At 50.1% G+C, this 25,243-nt stretch overlaps 1 protein-coding gene across 2 annotated transcripts in view; it reads left to right on the forward strand.

Moving 5' to 3' along the window:
- Positions 1 to 25,243, forward strand: part of RPTOR (regulatory associated protein of MTOR complex 1) — a 290,023-nt gene that overhangs the window by 173,815 nt on the left and 90,965 nt on the right. The window lies entirely within an intron of this gene.

A 25,243-nucleotide genomic window follows, 5' to 3' on the forward strand; every position in this document is an offset into this window, starting at 1 on the left:
TCTTACCATTTTCTGGAGATTTCTTCTCAAAACACGGAGCTCTCGGGTACAGCTCTTGGTTCTGGCTTATTCCCCCTGGGCCGGTTGGTGTCACCACGTCGGGGCCCCTTTGAGCGCCCATGGGGCCTCTGACCAGCTCGTCATAGTGTCATCGTGCGTCTCAGCGAAAGCCAGTCCCCTGAACATCGTCGGTGACAGTTCAGAGACACACTGTCCCCGCCCCAGGTAGAACCAGAAAGTGTTTCTTTTTAAAAAATGTATAAATAGTTGGTGTTTGGAGAAGCCACGGAATACTTCAAAATACATAAATTTTAGAGTGGTTTCAGAGATTTTAATAAAATTAATTGCACAACATTGACAAAGCTGTTATGGGGGGGCAGGTGAGACCTGAGAGAGCCCGGGGTGGCCGCACTGCACTCCCTCGTGTCCCCGCTTCCTGTGACAGCTGGCCTTGCCAAGGGCCATGGGCTTGAGGCCCTGACCACGTCTGCATTAGGCTGACAGAGGGCATAGCTGTGTGGCCGTCCCTGTGCCATCCGCACGTGGGATGCATGGGCCCTCGCCTGCGGAGCTGTGGGGACCTCACGTGGGCGTCCAGTGAGCTCGTCTGAACTGATTGTGGGTCCAGGTTAATTGGTGGGATGACATGTTTTTAATTACGATTATAGGACCAAACAGAAATCAGCTTTTTTGCTCAATTCCTTGGCCCCATTTCATTATGTCTTTGGCAATTCTTTGTTCCAGTCAAAATCCCCGCACTGTAGGTGGGAGGACCCCGTCAGCCAGGAAGCGCCTAAGAGAGTATTTCCACGCGCTGCAGAGACACGTGGACAGACAGATGTTGGGCCCTTCTGGCGATACGTAAACGTTGTGCTGGCGGGGCTGTCACTGAAGAGGAGTGATTTTTGCTGTTTGAAGATTCGAAACATGTCGCGTCCAGCGCAACACGGGTAGTGAGGGTGCGAGAAGGGACGGCTTTGGGTTAAGTTTTAAGAAAGAAACATACAGAGACTTAATGCAGTTAAATCTCAGAAGGCCAGGGGTCTCACAGTCCTGAAAGACTGGAGCCCAGAACAAAGCCAACTGGAGGTTTTTATTGATAAGTATACAAGGGAGTAGCAGTGTTTTTGGCACGGTCTGTGAGACTCCCTTATCATGTTATAGAAACAACCCAAACCAATTATGTTGGTCTTCAAACAGCCGAAGCAGAAAGTCCTTGAGGTGAGGTCTGCAACTCCTTTAAGGGACATACATCACATGTCGAAATGGTTTCACAGAGCTGAGCAGAGAGAGCTTAATCTTATCACTCTCAAGACTTTTCTCCCAATTAGGTGAGAGGGAAAAGTCAGAGCCAGCAGCCGCTTTTCCCAGGCAGGGGGAAGGGGAGACAAGGCCCCTTCCCAAATCTTTCTAAGGCAGCTCCTGGGGGTCTCCATGGGGTTCTGCCTGGCTTGAGTTGTTCTCCCCCCCCCACTTTTCTACCCCCCGCCCCCGTGGGGAATCTTACTCGTCATTGGCTGCAAACCCTCTTTTGGAGACTAAATGGAGAGAAATATACAGTCCCAGAGATGCACAGTCTCACAGACTCTTCTTTCCTTAAGGAAAGACACGGCTGCTGTGTGACAACAGGAACACTCAGTCGTGTGTGTGGTTTTGTTCTCGTTTCAGCTCACCACATGGAAATTGTTGCACTGGAGGGCCCCTTGGTCTCCTCTAAGTGTGAAGGCGAGTCAGGTCACTGTTCCCACTTGACCAGTGACAGGTCGTAGTTCAGAGGTGGAGCAGAGGGAATACAGGCCTGTGTTTGGGGGGTTATTTCTTTCAATTTTAATGGCCTACAAAACATAAGAGTAATGTCCATCTTATGGCCTGCCGACCGCTTCCCTCCCGGGGCCCTTGCCCTGTGTGTGAAGGGCCGTCCTGGCACAGGCTTGGCCAGGCTGCAGGCCCCGGTGTGCATGGCCAGCATGGCAGGCCCTGGCGTGCTGCTCCCCTGAAGATGCCCCCACCGGGGCGCGGCTCTGTGTACGCAGGTCTCCAGGACCAGAACCCTCTAGAGTCCGAGCCTGGCCGCTAACTGCGGGCGTTAGCTGACGGGGAAGCCGCCTTGTAGGCTGCACGCAGGCGTCTTTTTGTCCGGAGCCCAGGAGCTGCGGGACCCAGAGCGGTCGGGCGCACAGGCCTGAGGGTGGCACCAAGCTTCCCCTCTATGGCCTGCCTGTCCAACCGTCTCATGACAAGGGCCCAGTGCCTTCCCCTGCTGCCCCTGGAGAGCCAGAAACCCCACCCGAATCATGTTGCGTACCTCTTTACTATCACTGGAGAAACAAGCCCCCGACCTCAGAATTGCTGCCTGGTGATTTTACAGTAAATGTGGTTTGTTTCAAACAGCTGCCCTCCCCCACCCCCAGCTGCTCAGCATGAGGTTCCCCAGGACATCGAGTGTTAACCCCCTTCCCAGCCTCTGCCACCTTTGTCACGTGTGCAAAACACGTGTTGTTCCCAGTCGCGGCTCAAGACCAGAGATGTGGGTGGTGTACGTGTTATAATTATTTAGCAATCTTTAAAGCTAGGGAAGGAATTTGTTTTCTAATTAAGCTGCTGTGTCTGGAAGTAAATTATAGTGAGCCCTCCTTGAGCACCCCGATTTCTAATTATCTGCAGGAGCCTCGCCGCCTGATGAATAGGCCTGTCGCCTCTGCCGTACATATTTATGTTCTGGGTCCTTTGAGAGAGCAGCACTAAGATCCACGCTTGGAAATTAAGGGACATTTTTCAGCCCTTGAAACAAAGTAATGAAACACTTAAACAGTGCTAGAAATATTAGGGTACTCAGAAAGCTTCAGGGAATCGGGAAGACGTTGAACCTCTTCCATGAGGCTGTTAGTTAGTATTCTGATCACTGGAGGCGCAAAGCGTACCGAGAAATTATTCATAATTAACATTTATTGTGTAAACAGCATATTTTAAATAGCTGGCAATCCAGCGTCTTGAATAAAATGAGTTGCGGTGTCCTCCTCCATCGGGTGCTCGAGGGAGGTGAAGCTGAGCCTGGCAGTGGGTTGGTTTTGGCTTTGAAGCCTGGAGCATTTTGTTAACATGGTGTGGTCTCCATCTGTGAGAGTCCTGGCCTTCTGTGGGTCCTGGGGTACAGTGAGGGAAACAGAAGGAGAGACACACACTGTTGCTTGAGAATCCAGGGTAATCCTTGTGTTCTTCGGGTTAAGAAGGGAGAACAATAACAAGTGAAATTTATTGAGCACCTACTATGTACCTGGGACTGTGTAAGGGCTTTACCCATATTAGCTCCGCTGTTATTGCCCACATTTGAAAATGGGGAAACTGAGGTGCAGGGCAGGCAAGCAGTCTGCCCGGAGCCCGTATTGCCTGCCCCACGGCAGGCCCTGCAGGAAGGCAGGGCAGCGGCCTTTCCCTGAGGGTCCGCATAGCCGCAGGTCTGCGGGGGCCAGCGGCAGTCCCACAGGTGGGCTCCGACGCTGTGATTACAATTTATTCTGCTGTCGGGTCGGAATAGTACATGCGTATCATGTTTGAAAGGAAACTATGGAAAGATACCCGTCTTTCCATAAAACCACCTTTCTTTCCAACATAAATATATTACATCGCTATTTGAAGGTGGAAAATCAGTAATTCATTAACGCCTGCCAGACACTGATAAGATGAGTAACGATTCACTGGAAGTTAATTTAGACATGAAGTGGGGACGAGAAAACCCCGAGAGACGGCAGAGTGGAGAGAAGGAGTGATGGGCGGAAGTGGGGTGCTGTGACGTCACAGGGTAGCAGGTCCTCCCGCCTGGGCCGCGGAGCAGTCGCCAGTCGGCCCTGCCGCAGAGCGCAGTCTCGGGGCGCGTGGCGCGTGGCGCTGGGCCAGGCCGGGCTCGCCTGCTGGGCCCCTCGCGCCCACGCCCCTAAGGTCAGAAGGGGCAGGAGGGGCGCCAGGTCCCCTCTGTGTCGGACACACACCCTCACGGCCTCCCGTTTGCCCTCGTGAGCCAGGGTGAAGGGGGCTCCGCTCAGAGGCGACACTGGGAACCAGCCGTCCAGGGAGCGCGGGAGAGGCGGCAGGGGCCGTCGTGGGGCTCCTGCTCGCAGCACGGGGGCTTCCATGTCCTGTACAGGGGACCAAAATCCTGGCCTTTATGGTCAGAACAGGCCTGCACTGCGTGGCCCCGGGGTTATCACCTCCACCACCAGTGCCAGGCGTCCTCCTGGCGTCCTGAGATTTGAGTGTCTGCGAGTCTCTGAGGGAGACGCCTGGCTTTGCAGGCGGCTCTGTCCATCGAGGGCAGGCTTCATTCAGGGGGTGGGGCTCGGTGTGGGCTCCCGGTCAGTCCCCCTGGGGTCAGCTTCCTGTGGCACCTGTCCCCCCGGGGAGGACTGCACAGTGCTGTGCCCGCAGAGGGTGGCTCGCTAATGCCACCCGGAACCAGTACCCGTCCCGTCCCTGTACCTCCTGGAGCAGCGCATCGGCCTCCTGCCTTCGTCAGCTTGTTCACCTTTCTGTGAGAGCTGGCTGTCCGCTTCCAGCTCTGTGATGTCCTGCTCTGCCTCGCAGCCCCTGTTGAACCCAGTGGGGTGGGGGGACACCAGTGGCATTTAGCAGTCGGTCCTCGCTCAGAGCTGTCCCCTCATACAGGACGTAGTGCGTGGCCCTGTGTGCCCAGCAGCCAGAGGCCCTGGGTGGGCACTGGCTCTTCCGTCTGCACCGCCGTCCAGTCCGGGAGGAGCTCAGGCATCATGTCCATCTCAGGCTCTGGACCCCAAGACGAGAGGAGTTGAGTGTCTCGCTCAGCGTCCCTGGGAGGGGGCAGAGCCTGTGTCTGCCCAAGTCAGTCCTCTCCTGAGCTTGCTCCGTCTGCCGTACTCGGGGTTACTGCCGTGTGGCCCTCCCACAGGAGGTCCAAGCATGTCATCTCCTGCTCCAGAAGCAGGACACACAGTGAGGGCAGCAGGTGACAGGCGCTCTAAGGAACCTGGATGTTTGCCTGGAGGCGGGCAGGCTGAGGAATGACACGGTAACTGTTTTCAGAACGTTGAAAGAGCCATGAACTTGCAGATGAATTGGTCTCGGTGGCCCCAAGAAGTGCCAGCATCAGAGGTGGGACAGGAGGGAGCTTCAGGGAGCTTGGTCTCCGTGTGATGAAGACCCTTCGCAGGGTCAGAACCGCGGGGGTGAGATGGGCCACGCGGAGGCACAGCCGGCGAGGCCCATGCGCCAGGAGGTGGCCGGGCGAGAGGTGAGGTCCAGGGCACCGCCACGCCGATAGTGCGGATGTTTCTGACACCGAGAGAAGCAGGAAGTACCGACTTTTCCTGTGGAAGAAGCGCGTTGGTCTATTAGGGGGAAGAAAGGAAGAACAGAAAGGGAGGGAATTTACATCTACAGAAAAGTGGCGTCTTGCTGTAGATGCTCAGCGGTACCACAGCCAGTGGTCCTCGCTGCTGCCCCCTGATGGGTCCAGGCGGAAAACAGGAAATTGTGTTTAAAAGTGAAACATATACAGTCGGTTTTCATAGTATCGGTCATGTGTCCATTGAGGCATTTTGGGGTTGTTTTTACTGTATTTCTCTCGACAGCTTTATTGGGGTCTAAGGTACACACCCATGGTAAGTGCCGGTCACTGATTTTTAGCACATCTCCCAACGTGTCAGCTGCCACCCTAACCCAGTTCTGTTAATAAACGTCCGTCTCTGCAGCAGGAGCCCTGGTGCCCATCTGGTTAGTCTCATTCCCACCCCAGCTTCCGAGAGCCGCTAACCTGCCTTCTTTTCTGGATGTTGCGTGTCAAGGGAATCTTACAGTGTGGTCTTTTGTGTCTGGCCTTTTTTTTATTTCGCGTAGTGTTTTCAAAACTCCGTGCTTGGTTCCTTTTTGTTGTTCAGTGACATTCCGTTGTGTTTGTCCACTCATCTGTACCGCCGCTCATCAGTCGGCTATTAAAGCAGTTGCTGTGAATATTCACGGACGAGCCGTTATGTGGATATATCCTTTCATCTCTCTTGGGTCCACCCCTCGGGGTGGAATTGCTGGGTCACACGGTAAATTGATATTTCACAACCTAGAAACGGCTGCACCACTTCACGTTCCCAGCAGCAGGGCCTGAGGCTTCGCTGTCCCTGCATCTTTGCCACCGTCTGCCATCGTCCGCCTCTCTGTGTGTAGCCGTTCTGTGGGTGCAAAGTGGATCTCGGGGTTTTCATCTGCAGTTGGCCGCTGGCTAACCATGTCGAGCGTCTTCTCATGTGCTTACCTGCCGTCCAGATGTCTTCTCTGGGGATCGTCTGTTAAAATCTCTTACCCGTTCTTTTGTTGGGCTGTTTTCTTCTCACTGAGTTGTAAGAGTTCTTTATATACTTGGATGTAAGTTGTTCTCAGATATATGATTTGCAAATATTTTCTCTAAGGCCACGTTCTAGGTTACACACATGGAAATGTGCTAGTATAACATAGAGTGCTCGTAAAATTATCGTGTTTGTTACATTGAACTCAGGAGTTTATTGGGCACTTCCAACATCTGTGATTTATTTTAAACCTCATCGGGGTCTTTGTAAGAAACAAATACGAATGGCTGTGTGTTCTGAGCCCTTACTGTGTCCCATGCTCTGTGCCCGGCCGTTAGGTGCTGACTCGTTCCCCTGTCTCCCTGAGTCTCAGGGAGCTTAAGTAACCGCCCAAAGTCACGCAGCTGAAGGGCAGCGCCTGGAGAAGTCGCAGCAGATCTGTGCATTTGCACCCCCTCATCTCTGCGCTGTGTGTCACCGGAGGGTCTCAGCATTCTGCAAGTTCACGTGTGGTGTCCGGACAGAGTAAAGCTTCATTTTGTTTGGGGACACATCAGGAAAGGTCTTAGGAGGGACGTGTCACGCCTTTTATGCGTCCAGATGCCTGATCTCCAAGGGCCTGTGAGATACGGAGAAGACTGAATGAGGGCTCGGCCACAGTGTGGGAGGAGTGACCGGTCCATTGGCCAGGGCACTGGAACCTGGGAGGAGGGTGAGCGACCCTCTGTAATGCCAGGAAAACTTAGGAAAACTATCCCAGAAGATCAAGAACAACAAACACAACCTGCTTGGGAAACGATTTAACGAATTCATAGGAGGAGTGAGAATCCACAACAAGGCTGTGGGCAGTCCTGCCCAGCGACCCTGGCCTTGCCATCTCTCCGTGGACTAGAAAGGGGAGGGTACACTGCGGCCCGCGGGGAAGGGGGATGCAGGCTCCATCCAGCCCTGGGGTGTCGCAGCAGTTCATGCAGAGGGGGCCCGCTCCCCTCCCCGCAGCCCACACCCCGCTCCTGCCCTCCTCCCGCAGACCAGAGTCTCAGGACGCTCACTGGTGTGGGTGCCTCGCCTGTTCCAGAAGAGCACCGAGGGTCAGCCAGAGGCAGCCGAGCACTTCTGGATGGAAGTGCTCCCCAGGACACGTCTGGATCTGGGGGGTGCTCCCTTCCCTTCTTTTTCCAAGCTGCCTTTCTGGAACCAGACAGGCTGTTGCTCAGCTTCTCAGGGAACTTCTGCTCGCTCGGCTCCCGAGAGACTGTAGCTCCCAGGACAGGGTCTGTCTGAAGATCAGTCTTGATACTGGAAAGGCCAAAGAAAGTCTGCTCTTTCAGGAAATGCTTCCACAATAAGCTTAGGCTCAGATTTACTTTCTAAGGGTTTTGGAATCTGCACTGTTAAATAACTTGTTTTCCTGGTGTCATAAACGTGTTGAATGAGCACATGGGAACCACCCCTCTCCTCTGATCCCTGCCCCCTGTGAGTTTTGTTTGCAGCCTCCAGGGGCCTTCTCTCCAAACCTGGGAGGGGGTGTAGGTGGCAGTCAGTCATCATCCATAACGAGTGCAACAAATGGTACATTACCTGCCGAGTTGTGTTAACACCTGCTCCAGTGAGCCACGGAAAGCGTCGCTCCTTTTCCTTCAGAATTTTAAAATACATTTTCCTACATTTGCTTCACCAGACAAGCTGGCTTCTGCTCTGTGGGAGCTGAAACGCCGAAAGAAAGGGGCCCAAAGATAGCAGCACTGAAAACGTAAACCATTCGATTTAGACGCAGTACGGAGTTTTAAAAATCATTAGAAGACAGCTGCCTGGGTGGGTTTAAAAGATCAGTCAGCTTCTTTTGAGTTACAATTATGAAATTCTCTAGGCCCTAACATCTCCCAGGTGCTGTGTTCAGCATCAAACAACTTTGATAACCCTGAGTGGACAGCCTCCTGGAGAAACTGACACGCACTTCACTTACGTCACGTGTTTTAAACCACAGGTCATGAGGCATTCGTGGCTCAGTCAGTTTGGTACGTCACAGTCTGCCTTAAGAAAAGGGCGTACAAAATATTTCGTTTTTCTGGTGACATGAGTGTTGTTTGGCTCTGTTGTGGAATATGTATGTTTACCTGTATGTGTGCATATCGGTCACCATGCAAAATGCGCTTCTTATTAGGAGCCATGATCACAAACGTGTGAACACCTCGTATGTGCATCGGGGACCTGGACATACCAACTCCCTAACCATCACCCTTTCTGTTTGCCGTCCCGAACCCCTGTCCTGCCATCAGCATAATGCCCCGCGCGTGTGGGTTCCTGGAGCCGCCCCCTCCCTAGAGGTGCTGCTGACCCGTCTCTCTCCCCTTCCTCTCTTCTCGGTCCAGGAAGTGCTGCTGATTTATCACCACTGTCCTTCCCATGGAAAGCCCGTCCCCTTGACCTCGTGCTTTTCCCTTCAGCGGACAGGATAGCCGTGACTGATTTCCCCTTCCTGCAGAATGAATCGGGCCTTCTGTCATCAGGAAACGTCACTCTTCCCCCCGGTGATGCCTTTTCCAGGGAGTCCCCGTGGTGGGTTAGTAGCTGTGCAGGTGTCTGTGGGCCGATGTTTTCATCCTTCTGTGTATTTAAGCAGGTGTCCTTGTATATATTTCTGTATCTTTATACACGTGTAAGGTGTCTCTCTTTTGAGCAGTATGTCGTTGACTTTTTAAATCCAGACTGAAAATTATTGGCCATAGTTGAAGTATCTAGTCTTTTTACATTTAGTGTAATCGAGACCTTTGGGTTTAACTCTATCATCTGTTTGCTCTCTTCTCTCCTGCCCCCATTTTTTTCTCTGCCTTCCTTTTTTCTCCTCCATGGCCATCTTTTGGGTGGACTTAGCAGTCTCACTCACTGGCCCTCGCCCTGGCTTGTTAACTGTACGTCCTTCTCCTGCACGTGCAAGGCACGCCCAGCACTGCACTGCTTGCGTGTCCTGTTCAGGGCCAGCTCCGCACGCGCTAGGCTCTGCGAGCCCCGTAGCGTCCGTCGTGTATTCTTTAGTTTTTGTTACAACCCTTTAAAATTATAAAGACCAGCATCAGCTCTCAGGCCACACACAAATCAGACCACTGGCCAGATCTGGCCCTCGGGCAATAATTTAGGCGACTCCCTGACTTAACTACAGTCTGATATAAATTAGTGCTTTCACCACTTCCCGGCCTGCAAGGACCTGAGGACACGGTGACTCTGTTCACTCACCTCCCGGCGTGTGTGTGGTTACTGTCATGTTCTAACTCTCTGTAAATGTTATTAACATGCCGTGGAATTCATATTCATTTATGTTTATACATTTCCATCGTCTGTGGCCTTCATTCCTGCCTGCATCTCAACTTCCATCTGAGACCATTTTCCTTTACCTAAAGAGCTCTTTTTAATGTAGGCTTCCAGTGAAAAAATCTGTTTTTATTGTTTGAAAATGCCATAATTCCCCCTCCATTTCTTTTAACATTTTAAAGTCAACATTGTGGAAGTATAGCTTACATTCAGTAAAATGAACTCACTTTAGGGGTACAGTTTGATGAGTTTTGATGAATTTGTACACCCCTGGAACCACAGTCACACTCAAGATCTGTCCCCAGAATTACCTTGTACGTCATCCAGTCGACCCCCCGCCCCAGCCGCTGGGCCCAGGCAAGCGCTGGTCTGCTTTTTTCTCATCTTTTCTTTCCTAGGGCTTCATATAACTAGGAAATGATAATGTATTCTTTTGTGTTTGGCTCTTTCTGCTCAGTACCATGCCTCTGAGATGGATCCATGTTGGACATAGGAATCGTTTATTGTAATAAAGGACATAGACCTTGCATATGTCACAGTTTTTTTTATCCATTCACCTGTTGATGAACATTTGGTTTGTTTCTCTTTTGGTTATTATGAACAAGCTGCTACCAACATGTATGTGCCAGTCTTTGTGTGGGCAGGACGTGAGAGCGCAATGGTGGGTCACGTGGCAGGTGTGAGTGTCACTTGATCAGAAACTCCCAGCTCTTTCCAAGTGGCCCGCCATCTGACACCCCAGCAGTAATGTGGGCGTCTGTGCTTGTCAACACTTGGTATCCTTAAGGCTTTTTCAGGTTAGCGATTCTAACAGATGTATAATGCTATGTCCTCGGGGTTCCAGTTTGTATTTGCCTAATGATTAATGATGCCGAACAGCTTTTCATGTGCTATTGGCCATTAGTTTATATTTTTTAATAAAATGTGTGCTCGTGTCTCTTGCCAATTGTTTAATTATGTTGTTTGTCTTCAAGAGTTCTCCATGTATTTTGGATATAAGTCATTGTCAGATCTATGTCTTGTGAATATTTTTAGTCAGTCTGGCTTGCGTTTTCATTTTCACAACAGTCTTCTAAAGAGCAGATTTTCATTTTGATAAAATCTGATTTCGGAGTTTGTTTTCTCTTTTATGATTTGTACTCTCTGTGTCCCACCTAAGAAATCTTTACTTCCCTCAAGCTGGTGAAGATTTTCTCTTATTTCTTTCTAAGACTTTTATAGTTTTAACTTTTATGTTCAAGTTAATGATCCATTTCGAGTTTGTTTTGTATGTGGTGTGCAACGTGAGTCACGGGTCATTTTCCCACGTGTACGTCCAGCTGTTCCTGCACCACTGTACAAAGACGGGTACCTTTGCCGACAATATGAGACAATAACTGTGGTTCTTTTGCCCAGTCCTAGTATGTGACCTCCATGTCTGCACTTAGGCCAGTGCCACACAATTTTGACTGCTGTAGCTTTATTGTAAATCTCTTCCTTTCAAATGGCTTGGCTATTCTAGCTTCTTGCATTCCCTGTACATTTTAGAGTCCACTCATTGGTTTGTAACCAGCCTGCCAGGACCTGTAGTGTGGTTGCCGTGGATGTGAAGACCATTCGAGGGGACTCTCCATTGTAACAATATGCAGTCTTCTGATCCATGAGCATAGTACATCTCCTCGTTACTTAAGTCCTTTTAAATTTACCTCAGCAGTGCTTTGTAGTTTATTGTCATTTCTCTGTTATTCTCATCCATGCATTCAGCCAGTGGCACCAAGCACCTCTGGCTGTGATAGATGCTGTTAGAAAGTGGAGTGCTCTGTTGTGTAGAGAGGTCGGGGCTGCTCATGGTGCCCCGTGGGGATACGTGTTACAGGTTCAGGCATCTGATGACACTGGCAAGTCAGAGACAGACGCTTGGAGGTCACCGCGTGTGGGCCGCAGAAATCCTCCCGTTTCTTTCCCGAGTTCTGGTCAGAGATAGGGATTGGGTGTCCAGAGAGAACCTCACAGTCAACAGTGTATGTCTGTGGGCCCAGGACATGGACCACTTCCTGTGGCTGTGCTGGACCAGGTCGTCCTCTCATTGTCAGCTGTTGTACTTCGATCCTGGACGTGTAAGTGCTGCTGGGATGTGACAAGGCTGCAGGCATCTGGGTGACACTGGGCACTCGGCCTGCACGCACCTTTCTCATTGAGTGTCCTCGCAGCAGTTCCCTGGTGCCCTCTCAGCAGCTCTGTCCCGAGAGCCACTTTGTCATTACAGCTGTGTGTGTGCCTACCCAAGTACCTGCTGTGTGCCAGCATCGTGCTTTACGCACATCTCATTTAATTCAGCCCAATAAATGGGTCCTTACTGACATTTCATGAGTGAAAAGGCCGAGCATGAAGGATGTTGAATCATACAGTAGTGAGTAAAGCCCGAGAACCAAACCTAGGTCTGCGCGACTGCAGCACTTGTGTTTTCAGCTGTGGCATCTTTTATCCTGCGCTTCTCTGCTTCTCTGAGTCCCCGGTCTCATTTACATATTTATTCGTGGTGTTTCCATGGCACTACGTGGGTTCATCTGTCATAATCACAACCTCATACTGACTCAGTTGTCTCGATGCTTTGTGGTTTTAGCTGTTCATATCTTGCAAATATTTTGTTAATTTCAGTTTCTAAATTGTTTAATGATAGCATGTAGAAATGCATTTGCTTTTTTCATAAAAACCTCATTTCCTATAACCTTGCTAAACTCACCAATTAGTTTTGATAGCGGTTTTATAGATTCTCTAAGATCTTCTGTGTACATAATTATGTCATCTGCAAATAAATACAGGTTTATTTCTTCCTTTCCAATCTTTATGTCTTGAGTCCCTTTTTCTTGTTTTATCGCACTGGCTAATGCCTTCAGTATAATGTTAAAGACAAGCGTAGAAATGGGGCATCCAAGCTCTGATCACAATTAAGGATCAATTAAGGGGGAAACGTTTTATCCTGTATCATTAGGTATCACGTGAGCTGTGACTTTTTTGTCGATATCCTTTGTCCGGTTGAGGACGCTCTCTTCTATACTTAGCTTACTGAGAGTTAAACAGGTGTTGAAATTTGTCAAGTGCTTTTTATGCATCTATTCAGATGATTGTTTATTCTCCTGTATTCTATTAATAAGTTACATTACATTATTGATATTCGAATGTTACAAGCCTGCGTTCCTGGGATAAACCCCACTGGGCATGGTGTATTACCCTTTGACATGTTGCTGGATTCGACTTACCCATAGTTGGTTAAAGGTTTCTGCACTCGTATTCCAAGGGCTAATGACCCTCTCCACCAGCCCGTGGGACACCTTCTCCAATAGTCTAAGTCTCGGCCTTAGGTGGGGCTCTTCCATGTGTGCTCCTCCTTTGGTTGTGCTCCCCAAGGCCGAGAGGTAGTGCCTGCTCTTTACAACTACTGTTCCTGTCTTTCTCAGAGTTCTCTTTAATCCTCTTAGCAGCTAATCTCCAATTTTTAGCTAAAATATTTTATATTAAATTGTCTCTGTTTACTGGAATAGTTTTTGCCTCCTGACTAGACAGTCAGTAATACATGTTCCCTTGAAGGTTACATGCAGTTTTTCTTCTGACATTTTGTAAGAATTTGTCTTGGATTTTGGCAGTTTTATTTTGATGTGTGTATGTGGACATCCTTTGTATTTGTCCTGCTTTTGACTATAGCATTTCCTGAACCTCAGTGCTATGGACTAAATTGTATCCCCCCAAAATTCACATGTTGAAGCCCTAACTCCCACGGTGATAGTGTTTGGGAGTGGAGGTCTTGGGTTGGATGAGGTCCTGAGGGGTGGGGGCCCCAGGATGAGCTTAGTGTCTTTATAAGAAGAGGCCGTGACCAGAGCTCGCTCTCCCCACCCACAAGCGAGCAGGCAGCAGGTGGGGAAGGGAGCCTTCACCAGAACCTGACCGTGCTGGCCTCTACTCTTGGACATCCAGGTTCCAGAGCTTTAAAAAAGTAAATTTCAGTGGGTTAGGCCACCGAGGCTATGAGGTGTTGTGGTGGCAGCCTGAGCTCACCAAGAGATTGTGTCTTCATATCACTCTCAGTTGTAGAAAATTCTCAGCCATTGTATCTTTGCATATTGCTTCTGTTCCATTCCCTCTGTTCTCTCCTTTTGGGACTCTGATATGTGTGTTTTAGATCTTACACAATTCCCACTCTATTTCTTATGTACTTTTTCTTATGTTCCAACCTTTTGTCTCTTTACGCTTGAGTGCTTTTTTCTGACCCATCTACTGGTTTCTTAATATAATGTGTTTTGAAGTTCTAGTATTTCCAGAGGTTATTTTATAGTTTCCAATTCTCTGCCAAAGTTTTCCACTGTATTCCTTAATTCTTTGAACATGTCAGGAAAAATTATTGTAAACTCTGTTATTGCCGTTATCTGAGCCCTCTGTTCATCCCTTTCTTTGGCCAGTTGTTTGTCTTGGTTTCCAACATATATTTAGGTTGCTAGTAAGTGCCTGGTTATTTTTTATTGAATGCTGCAAATTGAAAATTGTACAGAGATTTGGGGTAATTTGAGGCTGTGAGGTCTGAGTTATTTGTTCATCCTGAGTCCCAGCTCAAAGCCTGATGAGTTTTATCCGCTCTCCGTCTCCTTAGCAGCTCTGCAGCTCGTTTTGTTCTCCAGCCCCTGAGCCTGCCAAGCTCAGCCTAATTTTTCTGCCTCTCAGTCCTGCTTTTGAAACCGCCAGATGTCTCCTAGAGAAAGGTAGTTCCAGTGCTGGTTCAAATTTGGGCTTCCCATCTCAGCTCTGGGTCCCATCTTTCCTCATGGCCTTGCTAGCCTCCCACTGCCTTCAGAAAGGTTTCTGCACACGCACAGCCTTTCTAGTTGTTCCCTGTGGGAGGATGGTCTGAGTCACCTAATCTGCCATTGCCAGGAAGGGAACCCAGGACATATTCTAACTCTAAGAGATTAACTGAACCACATGCCCCAAGGTGTAGAGATGTTACTCAGGGCCAGCAGACTCATCTCTCTAGATGGAGTCACAGCAGCTGAACAGCTGAGTGTCTGAGTCAGCGTTGGGAATTACACCTCAGTGTCCACCAGATTTCCACATTTAAACAGATGTGATTCCATTTCCAACCAGGCTTTCTTACTGCAGACTTTCTGATCTTCCTCTGACTACTCAGATGCAATGTAACATTAAAGAGTGTTGACTTGTGCACAATTTCAAGTGAAGAGAAATATTGGAAAAGAATATTATAGATATGTGGCTCGATTTGATTCAGGAGAATGTCAGTATACAAAAAAATATTTTCAAAAACTGTGCTGTTGGGAATTCTGGTCAAGACGGCGGAGTAGGTAAACGCTGTGCTCATCTCCTCTCACGACCACAATAAAATTACAACTGAACAACGGAACCACCATCATTGGAGTCACCTGAAGTCTAGCTGAACAGAAATCCTATAACTAAGGATGTACAGAAGAAATCACGTCCAGATTGGTTAGGCGACAGAGATGGGGAACAGGCTGGTCCCACACCAATGTGCAGTGGTTAAAAATCCGAAGGGATATCTCAGCTGCAAAGGTCCCCCCTGAGGAGTGAGGGATCCCAGCCCCACACCAGGCTTCCCAGCCCAGGGTTCCAGTGCCAGAAGAAGTCCCCATAATTTATGGCTGCAAAAACCAAGGAGATTGTGGCTGAGTGAGATGGAGGGCTGCTGGAATCCCAGGCGCTCCTCTTAAAAGGCCCACACAGAGACTTACTGCTCTCAGCTCCTGCACTGGGCCAGCAGCAGCTCAAAAACCTCCAGGGACACACGGGGAGGAACTGAGTTGCCTGGCTGCAGGGCAAGGGCTGGAGGGGCAGCTTCCTCCCAGACAGAGGAGCTGGCAGAAGCCATTGTTCCTTTGTTGAGCCCTCCCCACACCCAGAGCGCAGACACAGGTGGGCTCCACATCTGAGTCTCCATCAACCTAGCTAACATAACACTGTTCTTCCTGCCCTGGTGATTCCCTGAGACCCTGCTCCACCCAACTTGTGAGCACAACCAAGCCACTTACAATAGCTTTTCCATAAAAGTCGTTTGTCTTGGCTCATGCTGCAGACTTTACTAAAATCTCTCAAAGGTTCACAAACCCCAAACAAGCAGCATCTGGCCTCGGTATGTCCCATACTTCTGGCTGAGCAGCACCAAGCCCAGCACTAGCGGCAGTCAGCCTCAATTTTTAGCTTAGCCTCTCCCAGGCACCTCCAAGCCCAGCACAGCTGGCAACCATTTGCACATCACTTTATAGCTCATACCACATGGGCAGGACACAGGCAGCAGCTGACCTTGCTGCACCAGAGCCCCTCCCAAGAGGCCCCAGAACCAGCACACCTGGTGGCCAGCTTCAGACCACACCAGAGCACCACCCAACCACCTACACAAAAAGACACATGAAAAGGGCAGACTGGGCAGGCACCAGAGCCCTGCTAAGGCAAATCCTGCTCCATAGGGTCAGCCTGCACAACAGCTCCTCCACTGTAGTCATAGCCAGTCCTCACAACCAATCTGCCGGAGGCTTAATCCCTCCCGTTAATGTGCAAACAGCATCCAAAGCTCAACTACAACAAGAGGGCACATACAACCCACACAAGGGACACACCTGAAGTGCTGGGCTCAGGTGACCAGGGAGACTGTGCCACTGGGCCCCATAGGACACCTACTACATAAAGCCACTCTACTAAGACTGGGAGGCATAGCAGCTGTACATAGAAACAAACAGGGAGGCAGCCAAAGTGGGGAGATAAAGAAACATGTCCCAAATAAAAGAACAGAATAAAGCTCTAGAAAAATGAAACAAAATGGAGACAAGCAACCTACCAGATGCAGAGTTCAAAACACTGGTTATCAGGATGCTCAGTGGTCTCAGTGAGAACTTCAGCAAAGAGACAGGAATCATTAAAAAATGGAGATAGAAAACATAAAAAAGAACCAGTGAGAATTGAAAAACATAATAACTGAAATGAATACATTGAAGAGAATCAACAGAAGATTAGATGAAGCAGACGATTGAATCAGAGATTTGGAAGATAAGGTAATGGAAAACACCCAATCAGAACAGCAAAACAAAAAAACAATTTTTAAAAAATGAGGCTAGTTTAAGAGACCTCTGGGACAACATCAAGTGTAATAACATTTGCGTCATGGGGGAACTAGAAGGAGAAGAGAGCGAGCAAGGAATTGAGAACCTGTTTGAAGAAATAATGACTGAAAATTTCCCTAACCTGGTGAAGGAAATAGACATAGAAGCCCAGGAAGTGCAGAGAGTTCCAAACAAGATCAACCCAAAAAAGCCAGCACCATGACACATCATAATTAAAATGCCAAAGGTTAAAGTCAAAGAGAGACTCTTAAAGGCAGCAGGAAAAAAAGCACGTAGTTACCTACAACGGAGCTCCCATAAGACTGTCAGCTGATTTCTCAACAGAAACTTTGCAGGCCAGAGGGGATTGGCATGAAATGTTCAAAGTGATGAAAAGCAAGAACAAAGATTACTCTACCCAGCAAGGCTATCATTTAGAATCAAAGGACAGATAAAGAGCTTTCCAGATAAGAAAAAGCTAAAGGAGTTAATCACCACCAAGCCAGTATTACAGGAAATGTTAAAGGTACTTCTTTGAGAAGAATTAAAGATCAAAATTATGAATAATAAAATGGCCATAACTACATATCAAAAATTACTATAAATGTAAGTGGATTAAATACTCTAATCAAAAAACATAGTGTGGCTGAATAGATAAGTAAACAAGACCCTCATGTATGCTGCCTACAAGAGACTTACTTCAGATTGAAAGTAAAGAGATGGAAAAAGATATTTCGTACAAATGGAAACAAACAAACAAACAAAAAGCTAGGGTAGCAATACTTATACCAGACAAAATAGACTTTAAAACAAAGTCTATGACAAAAGTCAAAGAAGGACCCAGCTAATCTCACTTCTGGGTATTTATCTAAAGAAACCCAAAATGCTACTTTGAAGGGACATGTGCATCCATATGTTCATTGCAGCATTGTCTACGATGGCCCAGATTGGAGGCAGCCGGGTGTCCATCAAAGAATGAATGGATAAAGAGGAGGTGGTACATATATACAATGGAATATTACTCAGCCATAAAAAAAAATGAAATCTTGCATCTGCAACAACATGGATGGACTAGGGGTATTGTGCTAAGTGGAGTAAGTCAGACAGAGAAAGACAAATGTCATATGATTTCACTTATAAGTGGAATCTAGAGACGAGGATAAATGAACAAGCAAAACAGAAACAAGCTCATAGATATTGAGAACATTTTGATGGTTGCCGGTTGAACATTTTCTTTGCTGGATTGGGAGGATGGATGAAGTGGGAAAGGGGCGTAATTGGTGCAGATTGGTAGTTACAAAATAGCCACAGCGATATAGAGTACAGCAGAAGGAACATAGTCAATGATGTGGTAGTAAGTATGTGTGGTGTCAGACGGGGACTGGACTTATCAGGGTGATCACTTCGTAAGTTATGTAAATGTGTAATCACTGTGCTGTACACCTGAAACTAATATTGTATGTCCACTGTAACTGAAAAATTTAAAAAAATGTTTTTAACGTACTGTCTAGTGCAATAGTTCCCAACCTTCATTTCTAGTATTCTTTCCCCACTCAGTTGTAGTTTTGTAATGATTGAGACTGTATGTATATGTATATATATACATATATATATATATATATATATATATATATATATATATATATAGTGTGTATCTGTTTTCAGTATCGCATTCACCGATTGAGACAATATATGTGCATACAATATACAGGTACACATTTGTGGCTTCTTTCCAGTTAATTTGGGACCTCTCCTCCCTTCCTCCAGCCCCTGCAGGTGGAGAACCACTGGTCTTGTGTGTATGGCGTTTGTCTTACCAGGTATCTAACCATTAGGTACTGACCGGGATATTCAAAAGAATGATTTTAGAAGAAATTGCTAGGTTCACCTCCCAGTTTTCGTAGTCGTGGAGCGTTTCTAAAGAGTTATTTGCATTAAGTAAATGAACTGGCTCAAGGTTCCCTGCACCACCATTTTCAGTCATTTAACATAGCCCATGTAAAGGTGTTATTTTGCTTTATTTGAATTGAATGTGAGATGACAGGAATTTACAAATAATGTATTGTAAAATACCTTCCCTTTACAAGAAAACTTGCTGTAGCCTCCCATTTATTTTTTTTTAAAAGTTTTATTTTTCTTTGCTATGCAAATAGTATGTTTTCAGCATAGGAGAGAGATTAAATACAGATAAGGAAAAAGAATTAAAATCATCCATAATCTCCACCATGCCAAGATGATCACGGTTAATACTCCACTGCATACTCTTCCAGACTTTTTCCTCAATGTATTTATAGGTGGTTTTTTTAACAGAAATGCAGAATCCCTTTACATAGTGTTATTTCAGCACATTTAAAATTACTCGATTTTTGCGCATTGAGATATCCGGAGGGATAATCACCAAAACGTTACTAGCAGTTCTTAGATGATGCAATTTGGGATGATTTGTCTTCTTACCACTGGGGTATTTTTAGTGAGTTTGTGTCATTTTCTTGGAAACCGTAGTCTTGCACTTCCCAATTTATTTGCCCAGAGCTTATTATGCTCTTGCGCTGGGGGCTCCTAGACGCCCTCGTCAGATATGCACGGGGCGCCTGTCATAATTAGCGACTGAGCAGCGGCTTAGCCAGTGAAGGGCGTCCTCGGGGCTTTCAGGGAGCTCCAAGCTGAGTTGAAGACAGCCATTCACATCAAAGCTACCTGCAGAATTCTGTGGGGACCTCAGACCAGTCACCTCAAAGCCCGCGGGTCCCTCGGCGGGGACGGGAGGCGCCCCCCCGGGACTGTCCTCTGAGCCGGGAGGGCAGGAGGGTGGTCTGCCCAGGTCTGAGGGCAGTCTGGCTATTTGAGAATGACAAGTTCAGCGCAGCAGGAAAGGGCACATTTGGTCCAAGAGGAAACTGGGCAGAAATAGAAAGTAACATGAGGAAAGTAAATAAGGGCAAATTACAGAGTCCCCCACATGCCCCTGTGCCCATTGGTGGTTTGGGGTGCAGACACTAAGGGAAGAGGACTCAGGCTTATTGGGGAGCAGCATGGGAGGGAGGCAGGAAGGAAGCCGGCCCCGCAGCCAGGCCAGCGAGGCCTCCGCCTGCCCAGCCTGAGCTGCACGGCGCAGGACGCCCTGCAGAGGCGCCCACGTACTGGGACAGCGCCAGGCCTGTCCCTCAGCCTCGTGGAGTCTCCCGCCACCTACCCACATGCTGAGCAGGGGTCCTGGCGGGGCATGTCAGCCACACCCCACAGGGGGAGCAGTCTTTAAATAGGGAAGTAACAGGAATGAGCTGTGTGGGCTTGGGGATCGTGCTGTGTGCTGAGCCGTCCGCCGGAAACTGCAAGGGGATCGATTGTGTCGAGGAAAGTGAGTCACTGCCCCTCAGGAATTCATCTAGTGACACAGACAGTTCACATGCGTGAGCGATGGTAATAAACCCAACAGGAGGGTGGTGAGTGAGGAGGGCAGCGCCAGAGGCAGTCAAAGGAAGATGCAGGCTGCTGTCCAGTCCCAGGTGCGAGGAGCCCAAGCAAGGCCGTCATCGTCACGATCGATCGTTTGGAGATGGTGAGGGTGGAGCTTTGGTGGTGAAGACTGAGCCGGAGGCCCCAGGCGGGAGGGGAGGCTGTCCAGGCGGGACCCACGAGTTCCATGCTTGCCACAAAGTGCAAGGTGAGGGACCTGCCTGGGGGAGCAGGGGAGGGACTGGGGACGAGCTTCCAGGTTTCTGGGCCGTTACTGACGGTTTAAGGCCATGGGAACTCTGTACGGGACTCGGGGACTCGGGACTCCATTGGCGGTGGTTTTGCCCTTGCTCCTCTGAGGCCTCCCCTGCCCATCTGGGGACATGTGGGCAGCTGGCAAGCAGGTGCGCTCCCCACCCCCCCTCTCCAGCCACGGGACTCTGCCCGCCTGTGTTTGGAGGGAGATTCTGCTAAAGGAGCAGTAGCCAGAAAGCCATCGAAAACCCTGCAGTCATAAACAGAGAAGCCCGCAGACCCCTGGACAGACCCGCTAAGGGACGGGTGACAGTGTCACTGCGTGCCATCACAGTGACAATGTCACTGCGGCAGAAATGCCTGTTGGGCGCCATGGAGGGTACTGTTGTGGTCCTGGCCCCGCGGGAGTGGTGAGCAAAGGCAGGAGGTGTCACAAGAAGCCTGGAACGGACCGGACAGCAGGCGAGAGAGCCATCTGCGGTTTTGAGCTTTGGTGAAACCGAATGCTCAGGGGTACGTGACACATGGGAGAAGATGATGGCGATGGTGGTGGGCTGTGCAGACGGGTAAGCAAAGGGGGAAGGAAGGCACCTCCAGTTGCCTCCTCATCTTGTAAGATCCGGAAGCAGAGTGGCCGTTGCTGGGCACCGACGCAAGTGCTGGTGGTGCCCGGTGCCCGGAGAGAGCTGGTGGTCAGTGCTCGCAGATCTGCAGAGGTCAGAGCCGGCAGGACGGGCCTGGAGCCGGTGGCTGTCCACGGGGCAGCGGGAGCACCGTGAGCACAGACGCAGACTCCATGTGGGGAGCCGAGTCAGGAGCAGCTAAGCGAGTACTGGCGTCAGCCTGTGGAGGCTGACAAGTGGGGCAGGAGAGGAGAGGTGTGGGAGCTCAGCCCAGGTGAGCTCCTAGGGTGCCATGGGCTTTGCCGAGAAGGACGGACAGACTAGAAGGCACAGCGGACGCTGCTCGGAGCGCACGCGGGCCCTGTGGCCAGGCCTTGTGCTGGGCGTCCCCACACTCATCTCTGAGTGACCCTGCACAGCAGCTATGGAGACGGGACGGCGGTGACGAGGGGTTCGAGGAGGTGGCCTGCGTGCTTCAAGGAGATAGACCTCTGCTGTGTCTCCTTCTGAAGTGCAGCGTCTCGGTTTAGTTCCCATTTTGCATCAGTGACGCAGAGCAGAATGAGAAGATGCCAGAAGTGGGTGAGACACAGCACAGCTGGGACTTGAATCCGGTTTTCTCATCTCCCGATCCAAAGTTCTGTTCCTAAACTCCCAACTTCTTATGCTTCTTACATAAAACTTTGTCCTTGATGAACACTGTGGGTTTAGATTGTAAAAGAACCACCTCGATCATTAATGAACTTCTTTGGGGCTTTGAAGCAGCTTTTGTAAGGACATGTGGTCGTATCTGACAGTCGTGCTGCTGGTTCCCACCTGGCCTCCACTGTCAGCTTTCACTGCTTGGCTTGGTTTCCTCGTCCAGGGGCCTCCAGAGAGGCTGGGTTCTGACATGCTTTAGGATCTGATACAGAAAGGAAAACAGAAACAAACTGTTCCTGAAGGGACTTAATTCTAAATGACAGAAAAAGGCAAAAAGTTTGTCCTCCCAAGAAAGGGTGGCGTCCCCAAGTGGAGATGACACGTCTCGGACTGGGGGGGCACCGGTCACTTTAAAGGATTCCCAGGTCATCTGAAATTGTTCGGGCAGGTGGCAGTGTCTGGGGTTTCACGATGGGCTCCGTGGAAGACGCCAGTGGAACTTTCAGGAGGTCGTGGTGGAGTCTAGTTCACATTCATCTGCCAGTGTTTGTCACAGATAAGAATTTTAAAAACACTCCTAAGTACACACTGACCCTAAGGTGACAAGGGCCGAATTCTGCTCCTCCTGATGGCCTGGCTACCCAGGGCGGCGGCTCCTTCACCTCGGGGTCAGACCCCAGGAAACAGCCCAGGCTGCATCGCCTTCACCTGGTTGAAGGTGGCCTGGCTCACGTCTGTGCCCTGCTTAGTCCACGTTTGAAACACTGTGGCCGGCCATCTGTCTTCCTTGGCAGTGCCGTCCTGTTACCAGCAGCTGCCCGCTGCACCTCCCCCTGCCCTGACGTGCGTCCCACCCAGGGCTCAGCACAGGGAGGCCAGGGAGTCGGGGTTCGGTTTGTTCCCTGTTGCTCAGTGGGGTCCGCGCGTCACAGCGAGAGCTGCCTGCGTGCACACAGACGAGCATCCCACAGCTACGCCCCAAGTCTGCCTCCTGGCCATCCCTCCGGGCACGTGTGCTGTGTGGTTATGAGCTGCAGTACCTGCCTTGTTTCTCAGTGGTACAAACAAGCTCGTTCCCATACTGTTCAAATACTCAGAAACAGCAGTCGAGTAGCTTGTAGTTATTTCACTGTGGTTGTTCCCTAATCATTTTCTCTCTGGTTGGTGACACAGGTAGTGCCTGACTTCTCGCTGTTACAGAAAACTGCATGTCTGTTTCCCGTTCTTCGTTTCCAGTTTAGGATTCACTCCTGGAAATAGAATTACTGAGGAAGGACACACACGTTTTTCTGACCTTCATGTATCTGTCCTTTCCAAAGGATCACGCTCCCAAAGCAGCTTCCTACATGAACAGTCACACATTTTCTTTCAATCGGCCTTGTTTTCACTCGTGAGCTAATCGGGAGCTTCGCTGAGTCGTGTCACTGGCACACGTGGGTGTTTCCATCATATGTACGAACGTGTCATTGAGACGGGGACAAAGCAAGCAGGGCTCCGTGGGTGGATGCCCGTGCACAGCCGGCCGGCCCTCTTGTGCTCAGGGGGTAATTCAGTCCAGGGAAGGCGCGCTAGTGCTCCTGGGCCGCCATCGCTGCGCCCAGGAAGACATATGGATTTAAGGCTGACACGGGCCTGAACAGGTTTGTCCACAGGTGTGGAGCAGATTCTCGTCTGAGTGTCAGGACCTAGCTGTGCTCAGGGAAGGTCTGGACTTCACCCTCAGCTTCCAGGAGGTCACCGAAGTCGTGCCTGATAGGACTGGCTTGGTTTCCACGTCCGCTAGTCCTCGGATGGGCTCCCCCTGGAAAGAGCAAGTGCGTGCGTTAGGGTGGGGGCTTTGAGACTAGTATCAGACCCGCTGGAGGCTGAAATCGGGCAGTCACGGAAGCCCCAGTGTGGTACTTTCCCGGGACACTGCCCCACGTGCCCGTCTGCTCTCAGGGCCGAGCGTGAGAACACTGGTCAGACGCCTTTCCGGGCTGTTTGCATTTGATACAGAGATATTTTCTCTTGGGGTACACCCACCCTCGCCGAGCTGCTGGGCCCAGCTCTGGTGCAGCTTGCTTAGGAGTGGGGGGCTCGGCTTTGTTCTCCTGCTGTTCATAGAGCCCCACCTCCTGCTGCAGGGCTGACGGCAGGGCTACTGGCCCCCCAGCCTGTGGCCTGCAGCCACAGGCCTCCTTTCCGAAGAGAGCAGGTGGAGAAAGGAGCGTCCTGCAGAATGGGGCTGTAACGTGCCGTTGTCCTGGCGCCAAGTGTTCACCTGGAGACTTGACTTCCCTTAAAGGGTGGGAATCTCTAAAGGTGCCACCACAGAGCCAGTTAAAACTGCTTTTAAATAAGCGGTGCCATGATCGCTCGCTTGACTGCATTAGCAAACTTTCCAGTTTGGGTAAACTGAGGTTTCCCTGTGGAGGTGGAACTTTCTTGATGCTGGAAAGCGTTGATTCGAGACTTCTGACATTCTGTGAGCAATGATGCTTTTATTTCAAATATTTTACTGATTGCTCTTGCTCATCTCATCCTTTTCTTGTCCTCTCACAAAACCTACTTTTGTAAAGAAGGAGAATTTTCTGGTCCTGCAGGAGGAGGCATGTACTGGCAGGAAGGAACCCGTATGGAGAGTCATGCTGGGAAGTGAGCTCGGCTCAGCTACGCCTGGTGCTGCCATCCAGCCACTCTGAACATTATTCATGCCAAGAGGGTACCGTCAAATGAGTTGCCACACTGGCAATAATTAACCGGTTAACTCTTCTCAGTAGCAGGATTACAGTCTAGTCTCTGAACCGAATTACTGCAAACATTTTCCTTTGGGGAGAAAAAAGCATTTTCTGTCACGTGTGACTCAGCATGCCCTATCAGGCGGGACAGTGTGACTTGCTGTGCAGCCTGAGGCCCCCCACCCGACGGCTCTGTCCTTGCTGCCGTGCTGTCGGCCTGGTGGGGCCCGCTGTCACCGACCGCTTGCCTCCCTGCTCCCTTCCTACCCGCTCTCTGCACTTGGGCATTTGCTGCACGTCGGTCGTTCCTACCAGACTAAGGTCCACGAGAGCAGGGCCCTCACATGTAGTGACAGTGGTGACATCTGGTGCTAAACAGTGCTTAGCCCCCTGTAGGTGCTCAGACATAGTGCTGAGCGGACAGGAGGGAAGTGGACCTTAGGACGAGCCTCCTCCTCGGCTTGGGGGTTGGATGCGCCCTAGTGCAGGCAGGAGGCGGGGCCGGGCCATGCACTGTGGTGCCGACTCCTTGGTGGCAAAGGCCACGGGCTGCCCGTGGGACCCGTTGCGTGGCTCAGGTCTCAGACACGGGAGCCACAGGGACGCTGTGTGCTGCCATCGGGCCTGCTCCGTACGTCTGGGGGCACCCAGAGAAATGGCTTTTGTACAGGTGTGGAGGGGGAAGAAAGTGGCAGGTGGAGGTGGATTTCAGGTATGAAGATGGAAGTCTGAGTCTTGAAAAGCACGGCGAGGCCATGGCGTTCTCCTAGGGTGGCCAAGCCCTCCTGCCTCTAGTGGAAGCTCTGTGTTCCCCTCGCCTCTTTCCTTCCCTCTGT

The sequence above is a fragment of the Rhinolophus ferrumequinum genome, chromosome 21 (assembly GCF_004115265.2).
Source record: "Rhinolophus ferrumequinum isolate MPI-CBG mRhiFer1 chromosome 21, mRhiFer1_v1.p, whole genome shotgun sequence".
Taxonomy (NCBI): Eukaryota; Metazoa; Chordata; class Mammalia; order Chiroptera; family Rhinolophidae; genus Rhinolophus; species Rhinolophus ferrumequinum.